Raw genomic sequence first — 18,897 nt, 5'->3', positions numbered from 1 at the left:
CATGCCCATTAACATCCTCTAGAATTTCTCAACTGCTCGTTCAAATAGTCGCCACCTTTGTATCAGAGAATGCATTCTTCCACCAGTGTCTCAATTTCCTTGAATTAAGTCATTCTAGCTAGAGACGTCCATCAAAGCGTTTTTGGTTTTGTTTTGTTTTTTTTTTTTTTTCTGGATGAAAAATGTCTTTCCCAAACACCTTCCAGAGAAGTAAACCCTCAGAGAGGCTTTAGGCAGAATGTCTTGGACTATATTATACTTATAAGTTCAAAGAACTCTTATCTTATGTAATCAGTGGTGTAAAGTTCCTTTAATTCTGGATCTAGTTATCTCCAGACTGACTCAGATAATGAGATGGGCAGAACTAGGTTGCTATGTTTAGCTCAACCTTCCTCTTAGGAGAGGCTCTGGTGAATGTAAAGTCTCGCCTCACAGGTTCATTCATACCTTAAAACTTTGTTTCCTAGCTGTAATAGATGTTTGGTAATTGTCTTGAGGCTCTCTCTAATTCAGTATTGGCTATAGACTTGTTGTGTGCTCCCTTTATTATGTTTGGATATGACTCTTGTATCCATGATTTCCTTAAGACTTTTATCATGAAGAGGTGTTAGATTTTGTCATAGCCCTTTTCAGCATCTAATGAGATGATCATGTGATTTATTTTTGTTTCAGTTTGTTTATAAAGTGGATTACACTGACAGATTTTCATTTGTTGAACCATCCCTACACCTAGGGGATGAAACCTACTTGATCATGGTGGATGATCTTTTTGATGTGTTCAGATTAAGTTTTCAAGTGTTTTATTGTGTATTTTGGCATCAATGTTTATAAGGAAAATAAGTCTGTGATTTTTGTTGACTCAGGGTAGTTGTGGCCTCATAAAATAAATTTGGCAATGTACTTTCTGTTTCTATTTTGTGGAATCATTTGATGAGTATTGAAATTAGATCATCTTTGAAAGTCTGGTAAAATCTTGCACTAAAACCATATGGCCCTGAGCTTTGGGAGTTGGGAGAATATTAATGATTGGGTCTATTTCCTTAGGGGTTATAGGTCTATTTATTTTGTTCTTCTGATATTGATTTAACTTTTAACTTTGGTACATGCTATCTAATGAGAAAATTGTCCATTTCTTTTATATTTTCCTATTTTGTGGAGTACAGATTTCTGAAGTATGACCTAATGATTTTGTGCATTTCCTTAGTGTCTGTTGTTATGTCTCATCACTTGTTTCTGGTTTTGTTGATTTAGATATTCTCTCTCTCTTTTTTTTCTTTTCTTTTTTAGTTAGCTTGGATAAAGGTTTGTCAATGTTGTTGATTTTCTCACAGAACTAATTCTTTGTTTCATTGATTCTTTTTATTGTTCTCTTAGTTTCTATTCTATTGACTTCAGTACTTAGTTTTATTACTTGCTGCCATCTACTCTCCTTGGGTATGTTTGGTTCTTTTTATTTTAGAGCTTAGCTTCCAGGTGAGCTATTAAGTTGCTAAGACAAGATCTTTCTAATTTCTTTATGAAGGTCCTTAGAATTTTGAACTTTTGTCTTAGTGTGTTTTTATTGTATCCCATAAATTTGGGTATATTGTGTATTTATTTTCATTGAATTCTTGGAAATATTTAATGCATTTCTTTATTTCTGCCTTGACCTCACATCTCCCTCAGAAGGGGAAATAGATTTCTCAGGTACAGTTGGGAATAGGGAGGATGATGTCCATGGTGGAGGAAAAGGGGAGACAATACTGGGAGAAATTGCTGGAATTGGGGGCCATTTTGTAGGCCAGGCAGAAAACCTCATGCACTGGAAACTCCATGGAATCCACTAGAGTAACCCTAGCAAAGACTCCTAGTAATGAAAGACACAAAGGCTGAACTGTCCATGTTCTGTAACCAAGCAAGGCCTCAAGTGGAGGCAGTGGAATGCCACCCTACCACAAAACCTTCCACTTACAGTTTTTCTTTCACGCATAGTGTCCTGGAACCAAGGACTAGGGAAATAATCATCAAAAAGACCTGAGAGACTTCATGCAGCAGATGCAGTGTACAGGCAAACTTTAGGCCGAAGTGCAGAAGTCCTGCTGAGGAATGAGAGTAACCAGAGGGGTCAGGAACACACCACCACAATCCACAGAATCAACTGACCCAGATTTATAAGGACTCACTGAGATCAGGGATCCTATAGGGGTCTCACATAGGTGGTAAGTGGGGAAAGACTGGGGGAGGAAAGGGAAGGGAAACCATGATAAGATTTGTAAAAAAACAATAATGAATATATAAACACATAAATACCAGGAGTGTAAGGAGATGATTAGCATGAGTTGAAAATAGAGGTAGCAACATTATACTAAATATTAGAAAGAGCTACAGTGATCGCATCTGCCAATGCTTAACTGGTTGCAGTTGCAAAATTATGCCTAAGTGATGGGACCTGGGTAAGAAGTGGAGATTATGCATACAGGATATGGAAGCAGAGAGAAACCATGCAAAGCAAGATATGATCTAAAGGCCATCTTTATTCTGAGATGATGGTGCTTGTAAAAAAATATTGGTTTTGGATTCTTTGATACGGTTTTTGGGGTTTTTTTTCTTGTATATTCTAGCTGCTTATTAGTCAAATAAAAGATTCTCAATTATGCAACATTTCTGTCTGACATGAACACCTAATTTCAAAGTCATTTTTATCACACATCAACTTCAGGGCAGGAAGAACAGCACCATTGAATAGCACACTTAATTGGATATTATGTGTTGCTATTATCTGCACTCTTTGGCCTCATGTATGAATGTGATTTAGTTATTCCACACAGCAATCCCCATGCAATTAACCATTATTTACTTGTGGCTCAATACTCTGAGCACGACGAGATAGAAATTGTTCTATTTTTTAAATTTCTATAAAGATCCCAGTACCAGAAACCTGTGTCAGACATGGACCTACCATAGAAGACATAATCATTTCTTTCCAATCACCAGTAACATAGGAAAGAAAGAGAGGTCTCAAGAGAGGAGTCAGATGCTTCTCTCAGCTTTTCCCCTCCACTCCCAGGTTGGTAAGGGAGCAGCTGGGTTCAATCAATGTTAGAAATCAAGCAAATTGGCCTGGCAGTATGAGGCTGCTTAATTTCTGGAGGGCATTCAAAATTCCTGCTATAAAAGTCATAGAATATTAACAACAGCAGAAGAAGAGAGTGGATCAAGAGAGATCACAAACTTGTCAGCAAACACTCTCAGATCTTAAGAACCTTTCATGTCTGCAACATGGTAATTGTCCTTTTATGATTGTCATAGGTATTGCAGTGAAATTTTAAAGGCAAAAATGTTATGTGTCAAAGTTTTTATGATTTTGTGTATGCAGGTTCATATATGTGCTAATATGTGTGCAAATTCATGTGTGGAGAAATGAAATGACAGTATTAGGTATTGTTTCTTTGATGATTTTGCTTTTCTTTCTTGAGCCATGGCCTTTCGTTGGGCCTTCAACTCACAAACAGGCTAGGCTGGGTAGCCAAGCAGCCCCAATGACCTCTGGTCCCTGCTTCCCATCACTGGAATTAGAAGCACATACCACTACATCTGGTTTTACTTTATGTCTTTTAGTAACATATGTATTCTTAGTAACAAACATAGTTCCTCCTCAACCTTGTTTGGCAAATACTTTAAAGATAGATCTATCTCTCCAAGCTCATTATTATTCTTTATTCTGGAAGACAATTGACCAAACGCTTAATCCCCAAGTCAAGGAGAAAACGGACAAAACAGGTTGACCTAGCACTCTTGAGCTCTGGTAAATAAATACTCATTTTCTATGAATCTGCAATAATAATTGTGTATCTACTACCCAATACTAAATAATACCCAATAAAGATTCCAGAAACAGCTCATCATAACCATTCCACTTATGCTGAGCACAAACTTCTTACTACTCACCCAGGACATTGCTTACCTTTCCAGCTCTTTCCTATATGCTAAATATGAAACTTAAATACAGTCCTTCTTGACTGAGAGAATCTATAATGATTTCTAAAAAAAAGCACTCATTATAAAACTCTTATTTAATCCTATAAGGATATAAAAACTAAAAGCATAGTGTCCCCTTGACTTACACTGCTTTATTCTACCCTATTAGCCATGATTCACCTCTCTGATTATGTCACCAAAAGGAGTAAAAGCCCATTATATAAGAACAACCATTTACAGAATTTATTGGTATTGTGTGGATTGCACTACTCATCAAAACGAATGGAGAGCAAACTTCCCTGTGATTGTAGAATCTAACATTCTTGGGATTGTGTCAAGAAGAATATAAACAGGCAGCCGCTCCATCCTCCAACTGCTTAAATGTATCCTGAGCTGTAGCAAGGTCCTCAGACGATGAAATCTGCAATAAGTAATCAGAATCACAGGATTCTGGTTCCCACTAAAAATGAAGCACCGGGCTATGCTTTTCTTCTATAGTGATAATACTATTTTTCTGAGGTGAGTACAGAGATATTTCAATGGTTTGAGTGAAAGGGCTAGCCATTTTCCTCCAAAATAACTGAGACGAGAACAATGCTACTCACTGCCCCTTTCCCACCATTGTTCCTTTTATTTTCACCAACAGAATTCCCTGGAGCTTCTTTTTATTAAATTTTACTTTTACTTTGAGAATCTCTGCATTAAAATTCCCTTGCTGTGCCCTGCTGCTCGAGTCAGAGCACAGAGAATTATGGCTCCAGCCTATCTGTAAAGTCAGTGTGTTGGCACAGACACCAGCCAGCTTTCCTACAAAGGAGCCTTATGAATCATGAATCAAATGAACAGCATCATAAAGGGGCACACCTCTGGAAGTATCCATCTAATGTGTTTGGGGGACAGGGAAGAAAGAATACTTATTCTCTCTTTTCTGAATCTGTGAAAGTAAGTTTTAAAAGGCTTATATTTATTCAACTCTATAGTTCTTTTTTTACTCTTATGTCTCATGAGGCATTCCTCATTTACAGTATTTTTTCCATAAGATAACGTGGTGACGGCAACATCTTGTTTCCCCAATACTCCCAAAAACAAAAAGGGGAACACAGACATATACACTAATGCAAGTCCCCATGAGAGAAAGACGGCAATGTTGTTAATGACATAAACCCAGTGGAGGTAATTGGACATGCTCACAGGCACAAAGGTTAAAAGCAATGGTGGTGATTCCTCAGGGCTCTCAGTGGATATTTCGAAGTGTTTTGTTATAATAAACATCTTGAATTAATGACACATTTAGCATAATGACAGCTTTACTTAAAAGTTCCTTTTTTCTTATTTTCCCATCTCTTTCATCACTATAATTTACTAAAACTGATTAGTCAATGAGGAGTTTAAGAAAATACTTAATCGTAGTAAAGATATCCTGTACTACTTGTGCATAGATTATCAGCAGAGGAGTGACTGGAGAACATTTACTCCTGTGCAGCCCGGCTCAAGGGTCAATGTTAACACTTTTGCCTTCTATCCTTTCTACCATGGCCTGTTTTAAACGCTAGTAAGCCCATGCTTAGTTTCCAGGGCCTGACTTTTTCACCAGTGAGAATGCTAGTTGCAAATACACAATTTACATCTGGAAAAGGCTAAAGAAAGTGTCTCTGGAATAGTCCCAGGAGCTTGGTAAAAGAGAAATCAGCAAGGATCAAGCATTAAGAAAAAGCTATGTCCTCTGCCTCTGTCTGTGTGACAACCCAGAAAGGACATATCTTTGGTCTCACTAATCTACCTCTAATATTTCACCTAACTTTTTATTCCTCCCCCTCAGCCTAATGTTATTCTTTTCTTGGGAAAAGCTTCATTTTGATTATAATGATCATGATGGTGATGGTGATGATGGGTGGTGGTGGTGGTGGTGGTGGTGGTGGTGGTGGTGGTGGTGGTGGTGGTGATGGTGGTGGTCGTGGTGATGATGGCAATGATAGTGATGGTGATGGTGATGATGCATATTTCTCAGACTCCTGGAGAAGTAGGTATTCCAGAGGCAACTTCAACTCCTAAAGTCTTTGTGTCCTTCCAACCACTTTTCTTTCCCTGTGCTTCTCATGGCTTCTGCTTCTTTGATCACAGCCTTCATGTGACCATGAAGTCATCATAAGGATGAAAGCCAGAAAGACATAGCCCAAAGAATTCATATGCATTTCATCATGGAACACTTCATAAATTGACTGAACTATCCTCGGTTAAGGCTCCCATCACTCTCAAGTTGCCAACTCCAGTTCTTGACGAACACATCAGCTATTGTCTGTCTTATCCCTGAAAGCATAGGGTAGTTGCATCTTTCTTGATTCTCTTTCTGTTCTATTATCATAGTCCTAACGTCAATGCCTGCTTCTTTCAGACTCTTACCTTTTATTTCTCAAGTGACCATTTCCCTTTCAATCAAATTCAGCTTTTAAAAAGCCAGATTTTTGTCTTGTGAAAATATCGATTTCTGAGGTGTGCTTCGAGAGCTAGTCTGGGAAGTAAAAAGCTGAATAGCTATTGATTTTTTTTCCTCTTTGCACTGCAATTATACCAATCTTAACTTTCCTAAATAACAATCTTCACTTTCCTCAAGGCAATATGAGAAAGTATTAACTATTGGAGGAATAATCATTCAATGGAAATTGTGGACAGTTTTAAATTTGAGATATTTTATTAAGTAATAAGGGGGAAAGGAGACCGATTTACAAATAAATCTTGATTTCTTCTAAAGCTCAAGTTATTCTTAATTTGGTCAGCAAAATGTTTTGTTTTTTTTTCTATAATTCAGGTTGCATAGTTTCCTTGGAGAGAGGATATGCCTCTGTTTATTCCCATATATCAATTAAAGAATGGGGTCTTACAGAAGATTTGGTGGTGGCTTCCAAGAGAACAAGAAACTAAACCTGAAGACATCTGCAAACTAAGATTGCAGCTGCATGCTCTGAACTTTCAGAAAGCATCCTGAGCTACAGACAGGCTAAAGGTCAGATTCTTGACACAGTATCTAACAGGGCAGTGTAGTGTATAAAAGATTTTTCCCTGGAGAACTAAAGAGTTAAGCAAAGATTTTGTAAAGAAGATATGTAGAGTGTCTAGTGCTGTTGCTACTAGAAAAACATCCTTCTAGATTAGTGGTTCTCATTCATCATAATGTACCCAATACTGTCCTTCATGTCGTGGTAATCCCTAAGCATAAAATTATTTTTGTTGCTTCTTCATAACTGTAATTTTGCTACTCTTATGAATGGCATTAATTGCAATGTAAATATTTTTTGGGGATAGAGGTTTGCCAAAGGGGTTGCAACCTACAGGTTAGAACTGCTGTTCTGGAGACAAAATAATAAAAAAGGGAAAAAGACTTCAAGAATATAAATTAGCATCTTAGAAAAGAGACAAAAAAAAAAACCCAACCATCCCAAATAAGCTGACAGCTGATTTATCTGTTGGCAGCCGACCCAGAATTTGAGAAAAAAAACTCTTCATTCCTAAAGTAGAATTTTGGCAGCAAACTATGATTTTAAAATAAACACCTGTTTTATATATGTAACCCTTTTACACATTAAGTAACCTTATTTCATCCTTAAAAATAATCATCCTTTTGTTAGGTTTTTCTCAGTGTAATAAAACATCTTAGGCACATCAACTTAAAGGACCAAACCAAATTGATCCATAGATTTGGAGGATTTAGCCTATGCCTCAGTAGTACCATCACCATGGGTCTCTGGGAGAACAGACATGCTTGTCCCACGGGAGCTGGGAAGCCGAGGAACACAATGGCCCAGAAGGAGATACTCCTTCAAAGGCTCATCTCAGTGACCATACTTCTTCCAAGTGGACCTCCCTCCTAATATCCCCCACCACCATTCAGCTATGAAATCATCAATTGGTTAATCCATTGATAATGTTAGTACCTCAATAGCCAAGTAGCTTTCAATGGTACCACAGTCTGGACACTATATCTTCAATATGTAAGCTTTTTACATAAGCATATATATTCTGACTCCTTCTTATTCTCTAAGTCCATCTCTAATCCTATAAGTCCCTTAATGATTCTAATACTACTATTTAAGTCACCTCTTAAGTGTGTGAAAATTTCAATACGTTGAATATTTTTAATGTTCTTTTTAGAACATTAAAACTCTAGTGTTCTGATCCTTTAAAGCAGCTCAGAAAAATTACAGTCTAGAGATATTTCTCTATAGCTCATTTACAAATTCTTATCTAAGTAACACTGATTATAATTAGCAACGAAATAGCATATGAATAATAAGGATTAACTGACAATAAATAGGAGACTTACATGGGGAACATTTTGGTCCATAACATTTTAGGACGTTACTGTGAGTATGAAATGAAGTATCTTAAAGAACATAATATTGTAAACATTAATACATTAAACTATTAATTTTTAATTATTCTAGTAATTAATTTAATTAACAAATAAAATAATCTATCCTATTAGCATTATCCAACACAATGTCAGAAAATTAATAATTAATCCTTATTAATTAGTATTATGCTCATGATTGTTAGTTTTGTTAACTTACAGGCTAAAATTACCTTGAAAGAGAGTCTCAGTGCAGAAATGGCTAGATGAAGCTGGCCAGCGAACATATCTCTGAGGTATTGTACCAATTATGTTACATGGTATGGGAAGACCCAGCTCACAATGGGTGGCATCATTCACTGGATTCGGATCCTGGATCATATGAGAATGGATAAAGCAAATTGAGAAATAGGCAAGCATTCATTCACTCTCTCTGCCATGAGCTGTGCACGTGACTAGCTGCTTCAAGTTTTTGCTGTCTTCATTTCCTCACAATGATTGACAATAACCTAGATTGTAAGCTAAAATAGCCCCTTTCACAGAACTTGTTTTGTCAAATTATAACTGCAACAGAAAGAAAAACTAAAACAGTGGTTTTCTAAATATATCCTAAAGTTTAGTCACTCTTTATCAGTCTTCAAAAGTACAAGTCTTTGTGGTAATATTGTGATTGTATTTGTTTTCTGAAGAGTATCTTCTATTCAGCCAGTATCTGGATTATATGGAAGTCTGATTTTAATGCCTACTTTTGTGCATGCCTACTACTCATATTATTCTATATTTCAAATTCTCATAATTTTAGTACAGGTGAGATATGTGTGAAATAATTGCTGCACACCATTTATGGATTGTTTTTATTTTGGAGTGATAGAGATTACACAACAACAGGCACAAAAGGGGGACTGTACCATTGAACCTAATACCCAGCCCAATGCTCCCATTTCCCTAAAGAAAGGCTATTTCTTTTTTACCTTAGGCAGATAAATATAGAATTTGTCACTTAAGCCAAAACAGTAACTAAGGTGAGTAAGGTCTAGAGTCTACTACTCCCACAAGTGTTCCTTGAGTATATCATACTGAAATTTGGCTTAGTTTCTCAAGGAACTATGTATTATTGATAGATGGTTCAATTGTGTTCTTTATAGATTGTGAGCTTAGCTCTGTAGTTTCATGATCCAAATATGTCAAATATATTAATATGATTTAAAAAACCTTATTATCTGTGTGTTTATTCAGGTGCGTGTTTATTCACAAATGAAAAGGCAGGTCAGAGGAAAACTCTCGGGACTCAGTTCTCTCTGTTATGTGAATTCTAGAAATCAAACTTGGTCATCAGGGTTAGTAGTAAGTGATTTTATGCACTGAGACATCTTTATGGCCCTTGAATAAATATTTGATGTAGAAATCAGGCCTGCAAATTTCTCCCAGAATGAAGAAACCAAAAACAATTTCATCCTGCCTTGAAAGTCGTGACCAAGTCCCCAACTTCATGCTCTAGAAGAGAAATAAGTGATAACTTTGACTACCTCATGGATTCAGTCAGCTAAGCTGGCTTTTATAATCACCAAAGGTTAGACTATTATATTAATAAAATTCTTCTCAAAGTGAACCAATATTCCTCCTAGACTGCGGTAATAGATTTAATAAACAAAACAGTTACCTCTGAGTGTTATACCATCTGTTATCTCTGGTTTTTAAGTAATTTCCCCAACAGCTTTAAAACAAAATTTTCAATTCACTTGACTTTTAAAGTTGATACTGTGGAATTGTGAGATTATTGCTTTCCCATGATTTTGTGATTTCCATCAACATTCTTGTGAGCTAATTTTAATCTTACTACATTTAAAGAGACATAATTTTAACGTGGACTCTTTCACTTACAATGATTAAAAAACATAAAAATAGTGATGGCCTTCTATGAGTACAAAATCACTAGAATTGACAACCTACCTTGGATGTAGCTTACAACAGGTTTATCACACACAAATTGCATATGATAAGAGGGAACACATACCCCAGCTTTCCCTACACAATCCCACTTTGTAACTACAAATGTGTCACAGCTTAAAGGATAATTAGCGGCTTTCCCTTAGGTTTATTCAGGGATGTTAGGTATGTGTAAAGGTAATAATCTTGTTTTCCTGGACCTTCCTTCATCAATGTCCATCTAGATCATTAGCATACCAGAGTGTTGGGAATTTTGAATCAAGCCTTGTTATATTATATGCTCACAGCTATAGCAAAATAAAAGACTTATAAATATTCCTTAATTGTCCACACCTTGTTTTTAGAAGTGTGTGTGTGTGTGTGTGTGCGCGTCTGTGTGTGTGTGTGTGTGTGTGATGCTCATTTCTGTGTGGAGGAAATCTCTCTCTCTCTCTCTCTCTCTCTCTCTCTCTCTCTCTCTCTTTCTCTCTCTTCCTGCCATACTCTATTAAAAGAAGATATCTTTCTGAACCTGGAACTTTGCTAGCTGGCTGCCACAAAAACAAAACAAAACAAAACAAAACAAAAAAACAAAAACAAAAAACAAAAAAAAAGAAACTATTGTCCCATCTCTTCCACAGCCCACAGCACTGAGGTTCTAAGGGCAGGAAATCACATGTGGATTTTTCCATGGAGTCTGGGATTTTAAATTCAAATCTGCCCACATTACCTGCTGAGTCACCTCCTCCCCAGCCCCATAGAAGTCTTTCTTGTCTATAATGTTAATCTGTTTACTTCTTAAAAAAAAACTAACAAAAGCCTTTCACCTCACCTAATACCACTGAGAATGAAAGCTGCTGAATTCAGTCTCATTAAAATAGTTTCATGTCTGAGCACAAAGTCTGTGCTGTTTTGAAACACATAGATTGTTTTTTCTCCACGAGCCTAAAGTAATAAATACTTGAAAATAGAGCCAGAAATCAGCTTTGGAATTTTCACCATTATTGCAAATATCAAGTAAACATGTTTAGTTCAATTCTCCATGGAGTGAAGCTTGGGAAAAGGTTGAATTATTTGTCAAAGACAAACTTCAAACCCTAAAACACAGAGATCTTTTTGGTTAAATCATTTGAGCCATCAAGTTTTTCTTAAAGTGTCTCGATATGCTTTTGACTGATACCATCTGTTCACTGCTGAAAAAAAACTATTTTACCTTGGAAGGTATTCATCAAATTATAGGTGACATATTTGTTTGAGAATATACTAGACCATCTGGTGCTATAAAACTGTTTCTAAAAAATACTGCCACCCTGTTCAGCTATCCATCCACATTTTTCAGAAGCTCTTTTTGTTGTTCACAAAACAGAAACATGTGATATTTTTGGCTCCTGACTAAAGAAGCAAAGAAAAACATTTACAAAGAGGCATTTTTTCTAAACACTATGGTATTTTACAGCTCTTCACAGAAGAAATAAGTAGGTGTCCAGAAGAATGGAGTGTGTAGAAGAAAGGAAGGAGACAAGGTGGGCTCAAGGAATATTTTATACTCAGAAGGAAAAAACTGCCAGAGTCAAGGGCCCCAGAAACCATTCCTTGTGTTCAGGGATCTTAACAGCTAATTACATTATCCTATTTGTAATCATGAAAACTGATTTTTCAGTACAAACATACTCTCATTGAGACTTGAATTCTATAGTTGATGCTTGGTGCTGTTTAAAGTTATCCTTTTCTTCAAGCTGTTTTTCTTGTATTTAAAAAGTGGAAGAAACTCCAAGAATATAATCTCTCATATATTCTTCATTTACTCTTAGTACATTTCCTCCAATTATAATCACTTTTGATCAAAACAGGCTTTCTCTAAATCAGTTCAAATATTCTTTTTGAGTTATTTTGAATTATTCTATTTTGAATTAGAGCAAGGACTTTAAGTATTCTCACCTCATTTTGCCAGTCTTAGCAAGCACATCACTGTAAAGGGAAGAGTCTCCATTTTCCTATTAAGGATTTTTGCGTATTTCACCATATTTTACTGGCATAGTGTTGATTTATTTTTGTAAAGCATTTACTAATCACTTACTATGTGGCCAGCATTGCCAACCTCTAAATATGTATTGGTGAACAAAACCATCCATAGTCTCTCCCATAGGGACCATGAACTTTACAATGTGAGGTCATTGTTAAAATAATAATTTAAATAATCTACATTTGTAGGTATAAGAAGACTTAAGAGTTGGAGAGTGAATAATATCAAAAGGCTATTGGGTAAAATTGTCAAGAATTAAACATAAAGGCTATAGTAGGCATCATGAGGAAGTAGTTCATGATATGTCATGTGAAGCAAGAGTAGCTAAGAGCATATCAGTAACAAAGGCAGAAGACAGAATTAAAAACCAAAGCCAAGACTTCTATAACCACTAACTTACTAAACCAGAGCAATCCCTAAAATAAAAATCTATAAACACTCTGTTACAGTTACATGTAAATGAAGTTTCCTCACCAAGGAAAATTTTCTTTGCAACAGATGGAGACAACAAAAGAAAACCACAGCCAATCAAAATGCAGAGTGTGGAGCTCAATCCCAATGGATAAATCCACATTACAATTGCTGTACCTAAATCACAGGGACCATTGTAGAAGAGTAAGCAGAAAGAATATAAAAGCCGGAGGATCAGGGAGCACAGAGTAAGATTTTGTCTTTTAGCAATATCATGATCTTTACACATCCAGTTATACCAACATGACTGCCCAAATGTGAGCTGAACAGAAACCACACCAATGAACATGCTAAAGTGAATGGGAACAAGCCCCGGATGCTTCAACTTTTCAGAAGCTATGGGCATCTGAGGATGGTTGGCAGTGGGAGAGGTACGCTTCCCCATGAAAGAACATACCATTGTTTGCCCAGTGCCAAGCAGCAATCCCTGAAAACATACATACAGGTAGCATTATGTGGACTGAACATGTTATATTTAGGAATGTATACTTGTATATGTGCAATAATAATTAATGAAAAAGGAGGGCATACATTTGAAGGAGAGTAGGAAGGGGTATTTGTGAGAGCTGGGGGAAGGAAAGGGAAGAGGAAAATGTATTTACATTAATCTCAAAATTAAAATTTAAAAAAATTTTAAATTTAAAGAATGCCTTTTCAACTGCAGCAAAAATGTAATAAAATATTGATACACACTCAAAATTAATGTCACAAATGGTTACAGGATAGTTTTCAATGACCCATCAAGAGCAGTTTTTGCACTATGACTCAGAAGAACATAGGAGGAAACATAGGACTGTGAAATGCAAAGATCCTCTGTGTCATCCAAGCCTTACACTGTGATGCTTTTACTGGAAGATTTTACTCAGATCTGAAAGACTGGATTCATTCTGAGAGTTGATGTGTAAAAGTTAAAATTTCACTGTATTTGTTTTATATTGCTGCTATCAGATATATCATAAATTGGCATCTCAAAAACAGTATATTTTCATGATTTTTTAAGGTAAGAGTGCAATACTGAGTCGATGAGGTGACTCAGACCTTAAAAGCACTTACCCACTTACTGGGCCAGCCTGATGCCCTCAGTTCAATTGCTGAACACATAGAACCTAGATGTGTAATCTCAGCACTACCAAAGAGAGATGGAGGCACAGACAGGAGACTCACCTGGAGAGCTCTCAAGCCAGCAAGCCCAGTATACATGGTTCAGTAGAAATAGTAAGAGTAACAAGATGGAAAGAGAAAATCAACTCTCTAGCAGTGTCAGTGCACACACACACACACACACACACACACACACACACACACACACACACACCACTACCACCCCCACCACCGCCACCACCACAAACATGTATTACCATCATTATCATAAAATAACTAGAAAATATCATCCTGAGTGAGGTAACTCAATCACAGAAAAACACACTTGGTATGCACTCGTTAATAAATGGATATTAGCCAAAAAGCTTGAATTACAATCCACAGGAAGCTCAAGAAGAAGGATGACCAAAATTCGGATGCTTCCACTCCTTCTTAAAAGGGGAAAAATATTCATAGGAAGGGATATGGAAGCAAAGTTTAGAGCAGCGACTCAAGGAATGGCCATTCAGAACCTGCCCCACATGTGCCCCATATATATATATATATATCCTCCAAAACTAGGTAAGATTAATGAAGCTAAAAAAAAAATGCATGCTGAAAGGGACTGGATATAGATCTCTCCTGAAGGACACATCCAAAGCATGTCGAATACAGAGGTCAATGCTAGCAGCGAACTACCAAACTGAGAACAAGACCCCCTTGGGGGGAATTAGAGGAAGCACTGAAAGAGTTGAAGGGACTAAACCACTACGAAAGACTATACATGGACTGACCCAGGGCTCCAACTGCATATGTAGCTTTGTTGGGGCACCAGTGGAAGGGGAAGCCCTTGGTCCTGCCAAGGTTGGACCCCCAGTGCAGGGAATTATTGGGGGGGGGGTAAGGGGGATGTGTAGGGAGAATGCCCGTATGGGGGAGGGGAGGGAGGGGAGGGATTGGGGGCTTGTGGACAGGAAACCGGGAAGGGGACTAATATTTGAAATGTAATTAAAGAAATATAACTAATAAAAATTTTAAGAAAAAAAGAAGTTGAGCTGCATTTTTCCTTAAAGGTTTTGTAAATGGAATCTCTAGGTTCATTAGAGGTGTTGGCCAATTTCAGTTCACTGGATGATGGCACAGAAGAGACTGTCCTTGCTCATTATCCACTAGAGTTTCTCTCAGTTGGGTTTTTCTCCTGTGCACAGTCCAATTCTGCTATATAACTCCTCCGGAAGCCATTATCTATACATCAAATTCTACTAGGACTTCAGCTATTTCTGAATTTCCTTTCAGCTTTGTGTCCTTCTCCTCTGGTCAGAAAATTTCCTAACCTTTAAGAAGACAAATTATCATCCAGATTTCCCAGAAAAAAAGTTGTAATTTTTAAGGACTATGATCTTTAGTCCATCAGTAAAATACCTTTTCACCATAAAAATATATTAAAGGAGCCAGGAATTACTGTTTCAGCATCTTTGCGGGCATTGCTCAACCATTCAAGAGGTGATCACTCACAAGCCATTGCACACAATTATTTCTTTTGAGATAATCCTCCATTAAAAAGACAAGATTAATAATTTGGTGTGCAATTTGTGTCTTATGGATGGTGTAAAGATTTGACGTGTAGGAAGATGGGAACCTAAGAGACAGCCATTGTGCCTGAAAGTTTCTTATTGCATTCTAGGATTCATTGGGGACATCATGACTATACATTGTCCTCCTCCTACAAGATTTGCTTTTTGGCACATTTTCCTCAGCATTGTGCCACAATATTATTTGATTGAAGCTCTGTGTGAGATTTTTGTGGATATAAGAAGTCACTGCTAGGTTTTGAGCTTATGTTTCATGAGAATCTTTAAGAACCTTCTGAACAGTATTCCATTTCCCCAAGAATTTAGGACGATTGATGATTGAGACCTCAGAAAACTAAATACAAAGGAAACAATCAAGTGAGGAGGAAACCTCCTGAGTCGGAGAGAAAATACATAACATGAAGCTATAAAAAGTGAGAACAATTTGAGTCTAAGTGGAACTTTGGGTAGCTATTGCCAAGTAACAAATTATTCATCAATTTTTAAAGAACTTGCATGTGTGTGCATGTGTACATGGGTACGTACATATATGTGTGAATATACATGCATACAATTTATAGCAGGTATGTGGAGCTAAGAGGAAAATTTCAAGTGTTGGCCCTCTGGTACCTTCTATCTGAGGTATGAGTAAGAGTTTCTCATTGACTTTGAAATTCCCTCATATTGGCCAAATTAGCTCTCAATAAGCTTCCAGGGATCTTCCTGTCTGCCATCACTATCCATCTTCATAAGGTAAAGGATGCTTATAGTCATGCCAAAATAGAGATATACCAAAAAACGCATAATCACAGGAAAAAAACTCTTCAGGGACAAAGGTCAATACATATGACACCTTTTAAAAACAAAATCTTTACAACCATTATTTTCAGAGTTATTATTCATATTAAAGACCAAGTTATTATGTCATAGGAAATATGTATATGAACCTTAAGAGTCACAGTAGCAAGCAAGTAAGTCTGTCTGTATCATTACCTTGCATATCATTCTGATAGCCTTGGTCCTAATATAACAGTACTAAAATTGGCAACTTAGGAACAAGCTAAAAGTCATCAATGAAGAGACACTTTGGATATGACTCAAAGGACAGCAGCACATTGTCAATATAGCATCAAACAGGACAAGAGTAAGCATTGGTTTGGGAAATGTAAGAGTTGAGGAGATTCATGCAAATGTAGAGATCCCAGAGGTATCTTGATTAGTCCAAATTTTATTCCCAGGAAATGTCAGAAACATTACATATACTTGCATATTTGTGAAGTAATAGATCCTCAGAAAAATAAGTGCCTAAATTAAAAGAATAATCTCTAAACTACTTCTGTTCTGGGGAAATGTTAATGATTGGTTCTAAAAGTGGACATGCTCCCCTTCCAGAAGAAAGGTGGTCTCAAATGGATAACAAGCACATTTCAGTTAGCAGGTTATACATCAGTTACTAAGATCAAAAACAAAGAGACATCAAGCTTCCTTTAAAAATCTGTTATAATGTTTTACGATTGTTTATGTTTGTTTAATTTTCATATACAAAAAATCAAATTATTGATATAGCTTTTAGAAGTAAATATTCTATGCAAAATGACAATATTCAAAAGCAAATTATGGAAAATATTGAATCAAATTGACTATCAGAATGTGGAAAAACACAAACAACATTTTTGCTCATATATGACTACTAATTCATATTGGGAGATGAGTCCTGATTAATCAGTAACAACTTATGCCATATACATCAGATAAATAATTATTAACATTAATTGTGATATTTTAGGTATGCTGAAACAGATGTAAAGTTATATTGAGCTAAAATAATGAAAATCATTAGACATTGTGGCTATGAGCTTTAGGCAACATTTCACATTACCTAAAACCGGGTACCTTATGGCTTGTTCTGAGTAAAATTGTAGGTTAAATGTTTCATACTAAGTAGATGTACTGTTTTTTAATGCCAACTTAAATCATATTGTAAGACCCTTAATTAACTGTAAGACTTCAGACTTAATTACTTTAAGACCCAAGGCTTGAAAATGTCCAAGTAATTAAAATAAATAGGAACTCATCCTTGTTACAGAGAATGTACTACTTAAAAATTAGGAGCACTGGTGATGTCAAGCAAAGATTGTTGTCTACCACACAACAAATTTTACTGACATGTTCTTACTTATGAACACAGTTTCCTTCTGAATATCAACTTGAAGAGGATAGAATGAGTGGAGTGACAGTACAGTCTTAAAGCATGCTTGGTAAGGGTAAGTGACAGTCAATCCAAAGAAGCCCTATATATGGATGTGAAGAAGTGACATGAGGAAACCCATTGTTCTGTGTAATCAATACAAATTAATAGATAAGAATAAAAGAAAATCAATGGCTCAGTGGGAAATGATAAATTTTAAACTAGTAATTAAGTCTACATAATGTCATTTTAGTATTATTTGCTATTGCTCTATCTTAAAAATATAAATATTCAAAAGTATTAAGATTAAATAAAAATAAATTATATATGGCTTCTTTAACAAGACCAGATGGGTCATAAAGGTAAATGGTCTTCATGTGCACAGCCTCTTGGACATAAAGTTCTTCAGAAGCATTCTTGTTTTTCTCGTAGACTATCTACCTCATTTGTATATGTGTAGGGTGTTTTCCTAACTAAAAATCTCTGTTCTACTCAGATTTATAGAATTTTGAGCTACTTTTTAATATTTTGTAACTACAAAATATTAAACTACCCCAAAATATCAACTACCCCAAAACAGCAAACTACCTTCAATTAGTCATTTCTACACATCTGACATGTCTACAGGATATATAAGGGAACAGCACAATGTTGTCACTCATCTCTTGTTTGTAGACACCTGTGATTTTATCCAAAGGCATTTATTGTTATATTCTCAAGAATAAACCCCAAATTTGTATGAAACTCAGAAGATGGTTCAAAGTCATAATTTTTTTAGGTACTCCCTTGAAATACAGACTTTTTTCTGGCAGTAGAGACTGTGGCCCTTGACAAGGACAGATACTAATAGTGGGAAGTTAAAAGAGAAAATTTCCAACTACTCGGAGAGTCTATGAGGAGAAAATCAGAAGATTAAAAAGGACTCAATTAAACCTAGATTAATTTTATTCATGGAAAGAGTTCTAAATTTGACTATGACATAATGACCGTATAATACTGGGCGAATACACCCGCGGATCACGGCCCGCAGCAGCTCTCTGCTCCCAGACCCGGTGAGAGAGAGACCCAACCGCCTGGTCAGGTGGGCACTCCTGAGGCTGCAGAGCGGAAGAGACCACCAACACTGCTCACCCCTGCCCACATCCCTGGCCCAAGAGGAAACTGTATAAGGCCTCTGGGCTCCCGTGGGGGAGGGCCCAGGAGCAGCAGGACACCTGCCAGAGACACCACCAGAACCTGAAGGAAACAGACCGGATAAACAGTTCTCTGCACCCAAATCCCGTGGGAGGGAGAGCTAAACCTTCAGAGAGGCAGACAAGCCTGGGAAACCAGAACA

Source organism: Rattus norvegicus, chromosome 4 (assembly GCF_036323735.1).
Source record: "Rattus norvegicus strain BN/NHsdMcwi chromosome 4, GRCr8, whole genome shotgun sequence".
Classification (NCBI taxonomy): domain Eukaryota; kingdom Metazoa; phylum Chordata; class Mammalia; order Rodentia; family Muridae; genus Rattus; species Rattus norvegicus.
This window is presented reverse-complemented; position numbering follows the sequence as displayed.